Source organism: Eschrichtius robustus, chromosome 7 (assembly GCF_028021215.1).
Source record: "Eschrichtius robustus isolate mEscRob2 chromosome 7, mEscRob2.pri, whole genome shotgun sequence".
Classification (NCBI taxonomy): Eukaryota; Metazoa; Chordata; class Mammalia; order Artiodactyla; family Eschrichtiidae; genus Eschrichtius; species Eschrichtius robustus.
The window spans coordinates 132,527,659-132,545,391 of NC_090830.1; the positions used below are offsets into that span (position 1 = coordinate 132,527,659).

Here is a 17,733-nt window from a genome sequence, read left to right on the forward strand (position 1 = left end):
CCACTCGGGGTGGCGTGGACTGTTTCCCTAATTCATTTTTATTCTTTACAATTAATATGTCGAGAAGTCCTAACACGGCTCCATCCTGACTCGAGTTTCCTGGTGTAATTTCCATTGACTTATCTCTATAGCAGCAGCGACAATCACTTTACACTGAACTATATTGCTTCGGAGTTAATTACGTGTGTTTTGCTTTTGATAAATGAAAATACCAGATGCAATTAACTGAAAGACAATCAATATGATCCCGCTATTAGACGTCCCGATGAAACATCCAGAGGCTGCCAGCGAGCCACAGCCATCAACAAATTGAGAACACATTCCAAAGGGGACTTTTGAAAACCCTGAACTTTTACCTGGAGATATTTTACAATAACTCACCAATATAAATTTGTCCACAAACTCTATAGTTCACACGATGGGCTGTCCGTCTTTTTAAGAGAATCCAGCTTCATTGGTTCAAAACCATTTAAGGCGATGAAACCCTGAAAGCAAAATGAATTGGATCAGTGAAGCTGAAGCAGTGATTTTTTTTCCTTGTTGTTTACATCTAGCCATCCTTTAATTGCATTTTTCCAATGCCTTCGATTCTAAGCTACCAGAGGTTATTAAATGGTTTCATTAAAAATACTATTTGTCTTGCTTTAGTCACACACCAGATCAAATTGAACAGTAGAGCACCAGAACAAATGAACTCTTTCCATCTATTTTGACACGAAGCCAAGTGTGCAAAACCAGAAGGTGATACTGTGGCATTGCCGTGAAACTGTCATTTAACTTCTTTGCATCTCCAAGTAGCAAGCAAAGGGACAAAACAATCAATATCTTCAAGCAAAAAGTCTTACCAACTGTTTGAGAAATATGGAATTCAGAAGCCCACGGTTTATAAGCGCTATTAGCATAAATGCTGACAACTGTGAATCCACTGTAACTGATTAACGGTTGCAGTTGTCATTAAGAGAAGGCACTTTAACTTACTACTGAAATTGATTACTCAGTTAAGAATTCAATCCTAATGTTCGATAAGATTGCACTTTCTTGGCAAAGGCAATATGAAATGAGGTGATACATTAAACAGCACTCACATTTATTTTACTACACATGGAACGAAGAGGAAATACATGGGACCATCCACATTATCTGAACCACTTCCTGTGCACCCAGAGCAGTAAGAGGGGGCGGACGAGGAAGTTACTCCTCCCCGGGGCTGACAGAAAAGGCAAACATCTGGGCGGCAGGCGTGTCCAGGTATCCTTTCTGTGCCTTTCCCATGAAGGACAGACGCAATTTCAATATTGGAGCTGCTATGCACCAGGGGTGTCTGTGTTTTAAGGTAGTCCTTTCTCAAGTCCCGTGAGAATGAACTGTTGCAGCCAACCCTGACCATTTCCAAGCTCACCTTACAATGAGTCAGGATACAAATAGTTGATTAATATTTTTTTTAAATGTATGAAGTTACTGTAACCAGTTTCCCAGCTGCACTCTACTTCTCAAACCATTCAAAAGAAAACCTGTGCTCTCTCTAATGTAAGGAAGGGTCCACGTCCTGACGCCAGCCAGCTCCTACTTCACAATTACACGAGTTCACAGCAGGAACAGGGTGGTCTCCATGGGCAGGGCTACCATGATACCCAAGGTCAAGAAGTAATTCACTCCCACTGTGCCTCCACACCACCACCTTACACCCCAAACTTTCCAATTCAAGGGAGGAGGGTGCGGAGAAGAGAGACATCCCGGCCTCTGAAATGCTAGGAAGGAGGGACGGGCACGGGCTCTCAGTAGTTCCAAGCCTCTAATGACACAGTAGTTTCATGTTGACTAAGCATCTATTATTGCCAAGGAACCAGCCTTTGGAGGCAGCGAGAGCTTGCCTAGCAAACTCTCATCCACCCTTCAAAACCCGTACCCTAGACATCTGTGACACCTTCACTCCTGACTGCCAGGCTGTGACATACTCTACCTATCGCCAAGTCTCTAAATGTTTAAATGCCTTGATCATGCGTTATTCATCTCCAAAGTCTTCCACGTCTGGAATACAGTAGGAAATCAAATATCTAACTAACTGCATATATATATATATATATATATATATATATACACACACACACACACACATATGTATACACACACACACACATATGCCTGTCTGTAACATTCTTTTCAACTAAGGTCTGAAGACAAAGGCAACATGTTAACACCTACCTAATCTTACTGGTGGGTGCAGGTTCTTTCCTTGAGATACTTCATAGTCAAAGTAATTAAACAAGGAACAGACAACTTGGCCGGTGACATTTCACAGAATTTTAAGCCAAAATTTCAGAAGAGCCTGCAGACTGCCCGAGCGAACAGTGACGGCTTATTTAGTGGATTAAGAACATTAAAAAGCTTGGAAGACTGTCAGAATCTTTAAAGCAAGTGCCCATTGTTACGTGAAGGTGGATATAAGTACTTAAAAAGAATGCAGCTACAGAAGGGCTAAAAAGGCTAAAAATTCAAAAACACTTGTTTCCGTAGATACTTGATGACAGTGCAACAGGGAGTAGTGCCCCGCAGATTTGCCAGGGGAAATGTTCTTGGCAGGATTCCTCCAAGAACTTCTAGGAGTATACAACAAGACACAGAAATGACTTAGCTAATTAAAATCACCACCGCTCCTACACGAGCAACCCCAGCAAGCTAAGCGGGCTGTTCCACCAAGTAACTCGGCCTCGGCCAGTAAATGCCAGGCAGCTCCAAGTTCACTCCGCTGCTTCTGGCCAAGGAAAAGGGCATCTATTTTTGGCCCATATGATCAACCTCGGTGAATCTATTAAACATCACTTGGCAAATGTGTTCCACCCATAGTTGATGACGATGAGGGGGTGTGGGTGTGGGTGTGTGCACGAGCACGTGCGCACACACACGCACGCGCGCACGCGCGCACACACACACACACACACACACACACACACACACACACACACACACACACACACACACACACACACACACACACACACACACACACACACACACACACACACACACACACACACACACACACGGAAGAGCAGTACCCAGAGCCTGGTGGAGTCCAAGCCAGGGCTGGGGCTTTCATATAGGAAACTTATAAATTCAGGACACATCGCCTAGAAGGGTTCCTACCACCTGGATTTTTGGTTTCTTCTTACACTGAGTCGGGCATATGAAAATTACCTTCTAGGTCTATAGTTAATAAGTCTACTTTTCGGAAACGGAATGAGATGAGCTCTAAAAAGGTCTGGAAGGGGGGGTCCTAAGAGACTCTGCCCCGCCTCATTCCAGGAGGACCAGTCTGGCCCCCACTTGAACTTCGCCCTCTTTTGGAACGGCTCCTGCGCTCTGCTCTGTGCCCTGCATCACCCAAACTCTGGAGAGAGAAGAGGGGCACACAGGCTCAGCGTGGGCGCCCCGGCATTCCCCCCCCCCCCCAGCCTGCGACAGGCATCACAAAGTGCCCACTTACTTGCATGAATTATTTCTAACGCCTCTAACGCTTTGATGTGTCAGCTCTTGTTACCACCCGGGGCCTGCCTGAACCCCACTTGAATTCTTTGCTCTGCCTGACTCATATTTGGGTCATCTAGGCTTTAAAACGCCCGTCCTCTGTCCTGCTATGGCAGGTGGGGGCCCCTTCACCCACTGCTTCCAAGGAAAGCGCCTCTGCTTCCTCTCCTCCCGGCTGGCCAGTAAGCAAAAGCGAGGCCTGGCTTGGACATTTATTAGCAGGAGAGAGATCCTCATGTGGTAACTGTGGACAGAAGCAGGAGGCCCAGGCTTGAGGAGAGCACTGGCCTTATCTGGAACCTGCCCTCCTTCACGCTGGGCTCATCTCAGATCCAGGGGGCCCCATGCACACTTACTACTTCAACAGAGAACCAGAAAGTAGTCCGCAGAATCATCCCTTGGCCCCCGCAGATTTACTGCAATAGAGGGGCTAGTGGGAAAGGACTAAGGAGAGAGCATGGAGTTATTAACAGGACACTGCAGAGAAGCAGCCCAGGCTCCACGGGTCAAGGTGACCAACGCCCTGGGACTCTGTCCTGTCTGAGATGGAGAAGGCAGCATCTGCTTCACAGATGATCAGGTCCTTTCAAAGTGGTAATGCCCAGGGAGCTCGGTGCCCGGCCTGTGTACAGCCAGTACTCAGTAAATGCCAGTCATCGTCAGGCTTGGCACACGACTCCAGGACACAGGACAAGTCTGTCGTCATCAGCATCTGCTAAGAACCAAACCAATCTCTGCTCAAATCACGAGATAAATGGTTCCTGTTTGGCCTAAGAGTCCAATACTCCTCACCACGTCTCTGGGGGACCTACACGCTCCCCCCGCAGGGTGGCCTCGCCCTCCGCTTGGTGACAGTCCTGTGGCATGGCTGTGCTCAGAAAAGGAACAAGGGACTGGGGAAGAACCATCCAGAAACCCCGGCCTTCTCTCTCATCAGTGTTCTCTTGGCTCGGACGCCGCTGGCTGGCCCTCTCAAGAGGGCAGCTGTTGTTATCAAATTTAAGACGGAGCCCTGCTGAAGTGATGAGGTATCACCTTCCAGGAAATGCTGGTCCGCCCACAGCTGCAGGGCCCACAGCTACCTCGGGGCAACCTGCTGCCCACCAGTGCCTCAGGGCAGAAGGAGCCACTTGCCCATGGGCTGCTGCAAGAGGGACCCACAGACGCGGAACTTGAGCCCCAGCTCAAGGGAGCCGTGGTGACCTGAAGGTCCGCGTGCAAGCCCTGTGTCAACCTATTCACCCCTCCTGCTGCACACACTAGCCACACAGCACCATTTTGGGGTGTCAATCTGTGTAAAAGGGGAGTGACCCTCCACGGTGGAATCACGATAAGGATGTGAGGACATGGGACGCAGGTGCCAGGGGCTTGCCCACGTATCCACAGCCGGGCCTCACAACTATCTCAAGTTCAAGGGTGGCAGGCGGGGAAAAGTCCCGAGTAGATGTGGAACCCAGAAATCCACAGAGAAACCAAATGTCCGCCCCCTAAAACCAAGCTGCCCCTCTCAGAAAAAAGAAGTCCTTCTGGCCAAAGAGGGACATGCCCAGACAGAAGTGCCAGAAGTCAAGTCAAGGCCACAGGCCGTAGCTCCTGGAATACATTTCACGGGACCCCTGAGCAGCCTGGGCCCCTCCCCACCCCCTCCAGCTCCTGCTTCACACCTGACCACCCTCAGCAGGTCTCCCACACATCCAGGGATGCATAATGACCCACAGCAGGATGGCTTCGGGCTGCCCTCAGCTGACTGGGCGGGGTAACCAGAGCTGCATGCTTGGGGGGCTGCTGGGGGCACAGACGGGCATCTCTGAGCAACATGGTGGGTGGGAGGGGCCGGCAGCTGGGGGGATGTGGCCTCTCCTCACGCTCAGAACTCGGGGCCACACATGTGTGATCTGCCCCTAACCAGGACCTCAGGCTGACACAGCGATGGCACAAGCCCAAGTCACCTGGGAAGGGCCCCCCCTTCCCTCCCCACGGGTATGTATGCGCCTGCCCAGCCTCTCAGTATTAACGCACCCCCAGAAAGGCCTAGCCCATCAGGCACGAAGCAGTGTGGAATTCTGGTTTGCTTGTCACATTGGGAAAACCAAGGAAAAGACTACGTCCTCTGAAGAGGGAAACGCTGGACAAGACGGAATTAACACGGTGTGACCTGAGATACTTTCCCCTTAGCGCAGCTGCATCATTCCTTTCCAGGATCCAATTCCACGTACTACTGCCTAATACTGAATAAACCGTATTAATTAGCTTGGAAACAATTTTCCTTTATTGAGGCAGGGGGACCCTGAAAGCTAATTCTTTCCATGTCCCTATACAGCCACACTGGTGTCAAGACACCTAAGGTCAAATCAACACTTCATTATTACTGCCCACCCCGCCATGTGCAAGAGTTTCAACTTCAATAAAAAAAATGCCCTCTGGGCACAAACTTTACATACAGTCTTTGTAGAGAGAATGTTTATGGAAATTTTGTAATATTAAATATGTTCAGCTGCATTTAAGTGTTAAGAACATGAAAAGGCCCAACAGCCAAGATATCAGAACTCTTGTCTTCAAATATAAGGAGAGCCAGTGGAAAACTGTAAGGGAAGTCTTGGAACTCTGCCACTTTCTTAAGGAAAACAAAATAGGATATTTTCTCAGTGTTGTCCCAGGTGTAGTCAATTAATGTGTCTGTTTCTCTGCTGCTTTTCAGCTTTCTGCTTTTGCACCCGCCCTACAGAGCCGGCAGATCTGAGCCCGGCTAGGTGACCAGAAATGGCCTAGCCTCGCAGCATTAGCTGGGCTTCACTCCTCTGGGGAAAGGCTCTGTTCTCAGTGGCTCCAGCAATGGAGAAATAAACAAGGGCATGAGGCTGTCAGACTGGCGGGGCGGGGAGGGAATTGGAAAACAACTGGAAAAATGGACACGGAAAGCAAATCGATAAACGGGTGCTGCAAATCTGGCCCAACAGGAGCCAAGTTTTGAAAGAAAAAAAAAAAAGTGGTTCAATGAGCAGCAACCCCACACACAACGACGTCATCCTGTGAATTCAAGCTGCGTTCCCACACCCCAAACTGCCCAGCTGGCCCTGGAAGTGCAGGCAGCGGGCCTGGGCAGTCTGACTCCCGGTTCCCAGAAGCCTGGCTGGGCCCCCACGAGTCTGTCCCAATGTCAGACAAGCTGGGAAGCCGCCCTGTTAACTTTGAAATGCCCAGAGGAGTGGGGAGTCCTCGCTGGGGGAGGACCCTCTTCCAATCAGCCTGGCTCAAAGGGAAGCCTGGCCCCTGAGGTCTCAGCCCAATGTATCAGGCAGCGGCGATGTAAACCCACAAGTCAAATCAGAGACACCTGTAGGTGGCCTTTTGTGGTTTCAAATAGTAACTGAACAAGAAAGCTATCAGCCCAGGCACACGCGCCTCTAGGAGAGGTTCCGGAACCTGCTGGGAGTGGAAGAGGGATGAGATGGCCCAAGAGCAGAGCCCAGCTAACAGCAACCACGAACCAGTAGGGCACCTTGAAATGAATGCCCTGGCCTCGGTTTTCTCCCAGGTAGAGAGGAGGGCGCAGAAGAGGTGCTGAGTTCCTTTTCTTTTTTAAAGACTTTTTTTTTTTTTTTTTTGATGTGGACCATTTTCGAAGTCTCTATTGAATTTGCTACAATATTGCCTCTGCTTCATGCCTTGGTTTTTTGGCCCTGAGGCATGGGGGATCCTAGCTCCCAGACCAGGGATCAAACCCGCACCCCCTGCATTGGAAGGCGAAATCCCAGGGAAGTCCCCCGAATGCCTTTTCATTAGGCACCCCATTGACACTCTGATTGACAAGGGGCACAGGGTCAGACAGTAAGCAGAGGGTCTCTCGATGCTCAGCACGGCAACATAAAACTTATTAAGCTGACAATCTGTAACCTAAAATCCACGGATGACAGAGCAAAATGTTGAAGAGTTGGTGAGACAAACAGCCCCCCACCGCTTCAGTGGGAGTATGAAAGGGCACCTTTTCTGAAAAGTTAGATTTCACCCCCCCCCCACCCCATTCTACCCCTAGGGAGTAATTAGAGGAGGAGTAAAGATTCACATAAAAATAAACCATCTAAGATGCTTCCCTGAAACAGAAAACAGTTGGATAACTATCCTTCCTGATACACTATAGAGAAAAACAAATAGCTATCACGTTATACCTACATACATTATGATACCTGTATCTCAACAAATTATTTAGTTTTAAAAATTCAAAAATATTTCACAACTTAGGAAAAACATTTACAGGTTAAATGGAAAAACAAGTATAAAACATAAGACTCTAAATCTTATACATAAATTTAAAAATATTCTTTGAACGGTGAATGTCATTTGCTAGTGTATGCATACCATGCAGGAGACAGAAAATTCACCCAAAGTGTTAAAAGAAGTTATTTCTCCATATGCTAAGGTGATTTTTAAAATATAAGTCTTTCAGATCATAAAAATTGTGCATTAATCTTCATATTTTCCTCTATTTCTCCATTTTCTGCAACGAGCAGATTTCCTACAATCTGGAAAATGTACAGTGAATTTACGTGGGCTTCTACATCAGGAGAGGGAGCTGAAGCTGGGGATGCAGAGACAGCTGCTGCCTTGGTTCCGGGCCATAGCATCACTGCAGAGTGGCTCTATTTAGGATCTAAGTCCTTAAGTAACAGCTGCACTGCCAAGGTGGGTTTAAAAGGAAGTAAGGTATATCCCCTCCAACCTCATGCAAGTTTAATCTAGAAACAGGGTGTCCCTCTTAGGAATGCCAATGCATAGATCTGAATTCCAGTGGCCAATCAACCTGGGAGAATCCCTGAGGGGCAGGGGAGAGGGCACCCATGCAGTGGGGATCCCTTGGCTCCCCCAGGGCCTGCAGGAGAGGACGGACACTGCAGCAAGAAAGACTTAGCAGGCTCCAGCCAAGTTCTCGGCCACAGGTTAGACTGCAGAAGAATGAGTAGAGAGAAGCAGAAAATATATATGTGTGTGTGTATGTATATATATATATATATGACTTGAGAATCAAATGGCCGAGTCCGCAAGCCCTGAAAAATTACTCACAAGAAGAGTGACTGGATCTAGATACCAACGCTACGGACCAATGGACTAAATGCAGGATACTGAGCAGGGAGGAAGCTGGGGAAAGTTAATTCAGCCGAGTAACAGCCCCTCAAGCCCTAGCTCTCCGTAACTGTACCTCCATCCCCACCCCTTTATGTGTGTAGAAGGCACTGCATCGGCTGCTTCGTCAGGTTTGTCACTGGTTTAGTTGGTCAGCTCCATGTGGGCAGGGACAGAATGTGATTTTTATCTTAGAGACCTTGGAGACCAAACAATAGTGAAGAGCATTAGAATGAGACCAGGAGTGGCCCTAGAAAAGCTCCCTCACCTCTAGCTGGGGAGGACAAGCCCAGGATGTGACCGTTCTCCCCTCGAATGTGGGGCTGCACGTGATGCCGCAGGTAAAGAGCTCAGCACTAGAAGCGCTCAAATGTTTAACAAATACTTGTTAACAATTCTATCGTTTAACAAATGCTTTCCTAACAGGACCAGGGGAATTCAAGAACCCAGAGTCCTGGGAAGAAAAAAAAGGCCTAAAGGAAATTAAGTTCAGTTTTATTTCAAACAAATTTACTCAAACCCGAACCTACAGGTTCAGGGGAGGTTTAAGTTTAAAGTGAAGCGCATCACTGCCATCAAATGGACCAGCTGCTGTACGTGCCACCAAAGGAATGACTTGACTTTTGAAAATCCATTTACAGCGCTAGGCACGTCACAGAGAACGATACAGAGAAACTCCGCAAACACGAATGTGAGTGAAGACCCCAAAGGTGTAATGGAAAGTAAACTCATGGGTCCAAAATACTTTTCCCCTTAGAGGCAACAAATTCTAGTCTTAAGAATAAATCCCAGAGCCAGATGGGACCTCAGAGAGCATCACATCCACGAATGGGGAACCTCCGCCCCAAACAGCCTGATACCCACATCAGGATAGCCCCTTCACCTCTGACCAGAGTTCAGACCACAGGATGTGACGGTCCCTGACACAGATGCTGCCCCCTTGTACCCAGAGGAATCCAGGACAAGAAGAGAAAAGCCAAAGGCCAGACCTGCCTACACCCCATCCCAGCGGCATGAGCCCATCCTGAGCTCCGGGTGGAGTTTTCAGGGCTTAACAGGCTTGATCTAGAAAAAAAAAACCGCACAGTTTCTAAAGAAAACGCAAATACTACCTACTGATTCATATGTTATCAAGTAAATAACACTGGGAATCCTGAACTAACTTCCTCACTGCCTAATTACTCAGCTGCATTTCATTAACTTTGAAAGTATAGACAACCTTTTAGCACAGATGTTCATGGGAGTAATACTTCATAAATGCTGTCCTCACTGATATGATGCATGTGTAAATACACACGCACATATGTTTAAAACACAGTGCAAATAAGTGTGCTTTCTGAAGGAGCAATGGCTCAAAATTCTCACTGTGAAATTAGATTCTCGGGGTATGTCATTTTAACAGTTCTCATAAAGGCAGGCCAAAGCCACCTAGGTGCCTAGGGCTTCCTCTAAAGAAATCATGCTCACACAGCCTTTACTTTCCTTGTGCACCAGCCCAGAACACCCTATGTTATTGTTATGAGTGCTAATAAAACATCAAAATCCAATAACCTTTATCCCAAGTTTTGTTTCAATCCATGCGCACTGTGCAAAAACACACAACACAGATGAACAAAACTCACAAGGTGAAGGGGGGGCTCTTCTGCTGGTTTCCCAAACCAGCCAAGCCATCAGGACACAAGCTTCTTCAAACATCACCCCATGGACGTCTGCTGAGAAACAGGGCAGGCTAGCAGAGGCCGGAGATGCCTTGTTCCTCCCGACATCGAGAAAGAGTCCATGTGAAGGAAGAGTTGTTTTGCAACTCCCAGGTCTCCATGATGGGTTTCCTCTTACCCAGTGTTCCAGTCAGTCTAAGACTGAATCAAAAATCTTTGGGGTGGGGACTTCGCTGGTGGCGCAGTGGTTAAGAATCCGCCTGCCAATGCAGGGAAGATGGGTTCAAGCCCTGGTCCAGGAAGATCCCACATGCCACAGAGCAACTAAGTCCGTGCGCCACAACTACTGAGCCTGTGCTCTAGAGCCCACGAGCCACAACTACTGAGCCCTCAAGCCACAACTGCTGAAGCCGGCACGCCTAGAGCCCATGCTCCGCAACAAGAGAAGCCACCGCAATGAGAAGCCCGCGCACCACAACCAAGAGTAGCCCCTGCTCGCCGCAACTAGAGAAAACCCACGCGCAGCAACAAACACCCAACACAGCCAAAAAAAAAAAAAAAAAAATCTCTGGGGTGGAATATTCCTCATCAAGAAAAGGGAACAAACCATTGATACAACAACCTGAATGAATTTCAAAGGGAACTGTGCTGAGTGAAAACACTCCATCCCAAAAGTCTACCTACTATTTGATTCCATTTCTATAACATTCTTAAGGGACAAAATTACAGAGATGGAGAACAGACTAGTGGTTGTCAGGGTTTACGGACAAGGGAAGGAGCCAGGACACTCGAACTCTAGAATTTTCTCTGAGTGAGCTGGGTCTTGGAAGTCAGCCAGCCCCGTTTACAACCATGTATGTTGGCCGTGAACTGTCTGGGCCACCTAAAGTGGGTGTGGCTATAAAAGGGGAAGGGTGGGGTGGGGGAATCCTTGGGGTAATGAAACTTGTGTGTCTTGACTGTGGTGGGGCACAATGGAAGCCACACGAACAATACAACTGCACAGAAGGGAATACACCCAAATGAATGTGTGTAACACCGGGGAAATCTGAATAGTATCTGTGGACTGTATCAGTATCAATTTCCTGGTTATGCTATTGTCACTATCATTTTGCAAGATGTTACCAATTGGGGGAAAACGAGGTAAAGGGTCTTATTGGTCTTACTTCTCTTACAACTACAAGTTTAATTACAAAAATAACACGTAGCTTTGTCCTGTTTTTTTTTTTTTTCCTTTTGGTCTGTCTGTTGAGTTTGGTGCATGTTGACCAATAAATAGGGCAATTCCTTTCTTTGGTGGATTGGTGTTTACAAGGAGCCTAGCCCGTTGACAGGATTCACACTCGGAACTGGGATCAGCTTCCTCCGGCTGCCAGGGCACACGGCTCCTGAACCCCTGACCTTCTCTGTTGGAGCTGGCAAAGATGCTTGCTACGTAAGTTCTTTCCTGGGAACAGGCACAACTGACTGGTTTCTCTCGCTCAGCTGCTGCCAGATGCCCAGAGCTTCCCAGGTCACATGTGATAGAACTGCCCCGGAGAGGACAAGAGAAAACCAGCAGCCTCCGGGGCTGGTCCGTGTGGGCGAGTGGGTACAGTGGTGGGGAACCCAGGACTCCCTGATCCCACATGGCTAAATCGAAACCTCAGGCAGCAGGCTGGAACAGGCCAAGACCGTCCCTGGCTGACACACACAGCTGTACACTGGGCTGGCCACCTTCCAACACCCAGCTCGCTCAGAGAAAGTTCTGGAGCTGGAGTGTCCTAGCAGATTACCAGAGCCAGCGAGCCACCTGTCTGAGAGAACCCACAGCTACATGCCTGCTTTTCCAGCAGCCTGGGGACCTTGTGGCTGCCCTCGAACTCCACATCAGCCTTTTGTGACAAAACTTTATCACACTGTATCAACCTCAAGGTCTTTTGTGGCGTTCTGTGTCTGTCCTCCAAGATCCCCTGTTGCCTCCCTTTTAAGGAGAGCTGGCACAGTCAGTCCTAACACTCCCCGGCACCTCCCTGCTGATTCAAAGAATCCAGAAGGAGAAAATTACAGGAGGAGCATCTTTGCTGTTTTGCCTTTATTGTCTTCAGGGTCACACTTCTTTCCATCCATTCAACAGGAGTTTATCCTTAATGTCTCCCACTGACAATAATGAAAGCACCTCCCTCTCCCCAGAATGTGCCATTAGGTAGGTACAAGGGTACAGATGAAAAATATTTCAATCACAATACTATTTTTTTCAGATTCCATAAACCCTTAAATAGCCATTTACTCAAAAAGCTGAGCGCTTTCAAACACTGCCCAGCTTCAAAGCTGATAAAGAAATAACCAGCGACTCTTCCACGGGAATACAAATCACATTCTACATAAATTAAATATATAATTTGATTAAACATGTTTATGTCTTTGTGATGACATTTAAAATTGAAGTAGTCATTTTCTTTCTTAAAAGAAAAACTCTTTCAAATATAATTCGAAGCTGTCAAACCTATCTCCTGCTACAGATCTGTTAAATGTCACGTACCTTCAAAGGGGGATGGCAGTTTCCTTTTAAATATGCAGTTCCAAACAGTGCGTTCTGAATCAAGCATGTATTAAAATACACCGCTGGCATTTATCCTGATTAAGTAGAACCCTCTCCCCTTGCTCCTGACGGATCTGCTCCGGGGGAGCAGCACCCAGCCCGTGTCTTCCCCACACAAGTCCAGAGCGGCTAATGCCTCCACGCTGGCTGCCAAGCACCGGGCTACCGGGCCCAACACCAAGTCACACCCCTGAATGCCTTAAGGGGGCAAAGGTACCCTCGTATGATCCCCACGGTTTCCCTCCCAGATATCTCGTTGAACTCTCTGTAACCCAATTTTGGCCCAACTGTAAGACAGCGTTAATCAGATGCAAAGAAAACTCCGAACTCATTCTCCTAAGTCAATGACCTACATATTCAATTGCTTCTTCTCCAACTCAGTAGCAAACACCATGCTATATTTAAACACAGAGCACAGATATATCTTTCTTCTGAAATGCTTAGAGATACAGAATAGGCTTGCACTCTAGCCCTCCTTCTCAACTTAAGGAATGCAAACCTTGTCAGCATCAACTTTTGGGGGAACTTAAGAGAACAGTACGGTCCCTGTCTCCACTGTTTTCCTAAGAAGGTACCAAGGGTCATTTTTGAAAAAAGGAAAGGTAAGCAGCATCTTCACCGGAACGCAAGCGGAGTGACGCCTGCCTCCCCAGCCCCTGGCAAAAAGCAAGTGCTCACAAAGAAAACAGACCAAAGGGCTTCAAGTCAGTTAAGGGTGGGTAACAAGCATGTCGCACACCAAGTGTCCAAAGGAGACGCAAACGTTCCGGGACCAACACCAGATAATCTTGGAGCCAGCAGAGGAGACAGACAGCAAAAGGAACAGAGAGCTCGCAGAGTCTAAGACCGGGGGAGGGGGACTTTTCACTGCCAATCCCTTTGTATCTAACTCGAATTTGATGAAATGTGGGCAAGTCAGCCCCTCCACCCCACCCTGCCCCCAACCGATGTGGGAGGAGGATCCTAAGAACACCTGAAGAAGCATCACGGCAGAGGCTGGAAAGACCAAACAGAAGATGCCCAATGCAGCCCAACTCTGCACCAGCGGCCTTCCTCCTGGGAAAGGGAAGCTGCCCTTGGAGGAGGGACGGCAAGGAGAGGCAAGGAGAGGCCAGGCCCGTGCCTGCACAACGCGGGGGAGCCTTGTAGACAGACTTACAGTGCAGTGGGCAGCCTGGGAGAGGACCAGGGTGGGTGGGATACACTTCACAACCAAAGCCCAGATCCAAGCCGAAGCTGGGAAACCTCAGCTGCAGACACCTTCCTGCCTCGTCCTACCGTGTGACCTTAGGCAAGTCACTTTGCCCCTGGGAAACCAACTTCTCATGAGGACAGGAGAGGAATGCTAACCAGCCACCATGATTCTGTAACTCAAGTTCTAATTCCATTTAAAACAGGCACTCATGAGACTTGGAGCCAATTCTCTAGTCACTGGGGCTTGAAAGAAAACGAGAGTGTGGAAAAAGAAGAGTTATAATAGGAACTTCTCTTCTTCTTTGGATTAATGTACATTCCCTTCCTTGGTGACAAACTCCACCCCAGTGGATGGATGAGCAGGGCCAGTAATCACCACGCATGAGGCCAGATCCTGCAAACTGACCTGTGGCAGCAACAGTGAAGGCAGAAAGCGCGGGTGAACCAAAATGTGTAGTGGGGGACCTTCGGCTTGGCTCCTGCACCCCCCAGCCTACTACTAAGAGGGGAGCCTTCCCAGTTAACGCCACATGTGCTCCCATCTCCCCACGCCTGGGGCCCACAGAAGTCATCAGCCTGGCCACCTCCCCCGCTGCACAGTGGACTCTCCTGGCTGCAGTGCTGCTTTTCGAGCCTTGCTATCAAGGTTATTGAACCCAATATATACACACATAGCTATAGCTATAGCTATCTATACACACATACCCAACACATCCAAAAACTCTGGTGTGGACTCCTGATGGTCAAAGCCAACAGCCCTTTCTCCTCTGTCATCTACCTTCCCAGCTGTACCACACACCCGACCCACACCACTCTATCCATTCTGATACTGCACCAACAGAGGCAGGTACTGCTGAGAGGGAGATTTGGAGATAAAGGAAACATAACCTTGTCTTCAAGGAGTTCCAACAAGGAACAAAGAACAGAAAGCCAAGTGCTAGAGAAGCAGACATGAAAGAGGGAGAGAGTGCAACTCTGCCTAAACTCCCACTCAGATGCTCCCAAGTCAGTTTCTTCGACGGTCCCTGCAAGGAACTCCAGATGCCCCTCACCAACCGCCTTCTCGACACCTCCTCTCTGACTGCCCATCCCACCCGCCCCTCAAACTTGGCTCATCCACAGGCATGGACATCACAGCTTTACGCCCTTGGAGTCCGTGACTCCAACCAAAGCAAACCCAGACCCTGCCCTGACTTAAGCTCCTGATCCTGGAACCAGCCAGGCCTGCCCCCTCCTTTTGTCCACCTCCACACCTGAGAGGCCGGCAAGTAAGGCCAACGCACACCAATTCCTGGGCAAGAAGTGAAACTCCAACCGGCATCTCTAAAAACACCTAGAAAAAGCCCAGCTGAGATAAATACCTTTTTGGAAGAATGACCCAGTCCAATTCAACTGGCCTAGTCCCTGAAGTATTTTAAATGCCATTCCAAATTAAATGATACCCTTAGAATGGCTTCCCCTAAATTGTCCCTCAACACTGTGCTTCTGACTTTCCGGGTGGACCCAGGCCCAAGCAAACAGGTCTGTGTTACCAGACCTTGGCTGATGGCAGAACCCTCTATCCCCTGTAACTCCCTCTAAGGAAGCATTTCTCTTTTTTTATTATTATTATTATTATTTTTAATTTATTTTTATTTTTGGTTGCGTTGGGTCTTCATTGCTGCACGCAATGGGGGCCACTCTGCATTATGGTGTGCAGGCTTCTTATTGCGGTGGCTTCTCTTGTTGTGCAGCACAGTCTCTAGGTGCGTGGGCTTCAGTAGTTGTGGCACACGGGCTTAGTTACTCTGCGGCATGTGGAATCTTCCCAGACCAGGGCTCGAACCCGTGTCCCCTGCATTGGCAGGCGGATTCTTAACCACTGCGCCACCAGGGAAGTCCAAGCATTTCTCTTTAGGATGAGCTCAACAACACGTGTCTCTAAACTCACAGGAAGAGAGCTGTTCACAGCCAACTGTCTGGAAATTTGCAGTTGCTGTATGTCCATTTTTTGTTTTTTAATCAACTCTGGTCCTTCCCCAATCTCATCCCCTCTTACAGCACCCTGGTTTTTTTTTTTTTTTTAATTTTATTTTATTTATTTATTTATGGCTGTGTTGGGTCTTCGTTTCTGTGCGAGGGCTTTCTCTAGTTGCGGCAAGTGGGGGCCACTCTTCATCGCGGTGCGCAGGCCTCTCATTATCGCGGCCTCTCTTGTTGCGGAGCACAGGCTCCAGACGCGCAGGCTCAGTAATTGTGGCTCACGGGCCTGGTTGCTCCACGGCATGTGGGATCTTCCCAGACCAGGGCTCGAACCCGTGTCCCCTGCATTAGCAGGCAGATTCTCAACCACTGCGCCACCAGGAAAGCCCAATCCTGGGTTTTTTTTGTTTGTTGTTTCTTTTTTTTGAGTCCTCAAAATACTTTCTCCAAAGAGACAGGATATAAATAAGTAAAATAGCATCCATTCATGAGAACACATTAGAAGTCCTATAAACCACATCCCTGAAAGCACTGACCCTAAAGAGACTTCGAAAAGCTGGCAGCAGCCTCCCCAAGGCCAGCGAGGCCGGCACACCCTGACCACTGAGCTCCTGGGTGGCCCAGCTCACGGGGTGTCTGATCTTCTGGTGGCTGATCTTCAGGTGGCCAGGTAGCTGCACAGAACACCTGCTTAGCCTGTTTCCCCACGCTGAAAGAAACTAGAAATGCATGTGCTACCACGTGATTATCAGTGGGCTCCAAAAATGAACTTCCGTCAGTTACGAATGCAAAAACATGGGCACAGATGTTACAAAGGACCAGGAAAACACCAGGAACCAAAGGCCCTGACCCTCACGCTTCACTAGAGGGTGCAGTATTTGGGGGGTGGGGTTAGGGGATAGGAAGACAGCTTGGGGGTTGGAGCAGGTAGAGGCGTGCCCAGGAAAAATCAACAATTGTTCTGAACATCCCGGGAAAGCCAAGAGAAGCAGGCCCCTCTAAACAAAATAAAACGGTTACTTCTTCCAGAGCAGGCAAGCCTTACAGCCCACCCCACAGCACAGCAAATGGTGCAGACACTGCATCTGTCTGGCTAGCGGAGGGAACGGGGAAGAGGAAGGTGCTCCCCGCCCCAAACCCCTCAAGCAGAAAGCCAACATTCTGCTAAGTGGTTAAAAAATAGCTCCATCTTCCATACATGATTGGTAGCAGTGTAAAATGTCATTATAACTGCTTTATAAAACTAAACATACACCTGTTTTATGGCCCAGCAATTCCACTTCTAGGAATTTACCCAAGAGAAACGAAAACATAGGTCTGTCCATAAAAATACATGTACAAGAATGGTTCACTTCTGCTTTATTCAGAATAGCCAAAAGCTGGGAACAGCCCACGTGTCCATCAACAGGTACTTGGGTAAACTCACTTGGTGGATTCCTACACTGGAATACTACACAGCAAGTAAAAAGGAACAAGCAATTGATCCAGGCTAAAACACCTGAAAATCTCAAACACATTTAAAAAGCTGAATTTAAAAAGCTTTTCCCAAAAGGTATATGTGGTATAATATACATGTATGTATAACGTGTGAATATGTATATCATGTAGTATATTAAATGCTAGAACATGAAAAATTAATCATGTGGGGGTGGGGCGTGGTTGCCTGAGATGATCAGGGAGATAGGAATGGGGACT

At 48.1% G+C, this 17,733-nt stretch overlaps 1 protein-coding gene across 6 annotated transcripts in view; it reads right to left on the reverse strand.

Annotated features, from left to right (window-relative positions):
• The window catches only part of CTBP2 (C-terminal binding protein 2), a 164,460-nt gene that overhangs the window by 114,544 nt on the left and 32,183 nt on the right, over positions 1–17,733 (reverse strand). For 4 of the 6 annotated variants that reach the window (XM_068548739.1, XM_068548737.1, XM_068548738.1 and 1 more), the window contains exon 2: positions 382–485. The exons of the other annotated variants lie outside the window; for them this stretch is intronic. The gene's annotated coding sequence lies outside the window, so the exon portion shown is untranslated. The remainder of the gene's footprint in view (positions 1–381; positions 486–17,733) is intronic. 6 annotated transcript variants of the gene reach the window in all.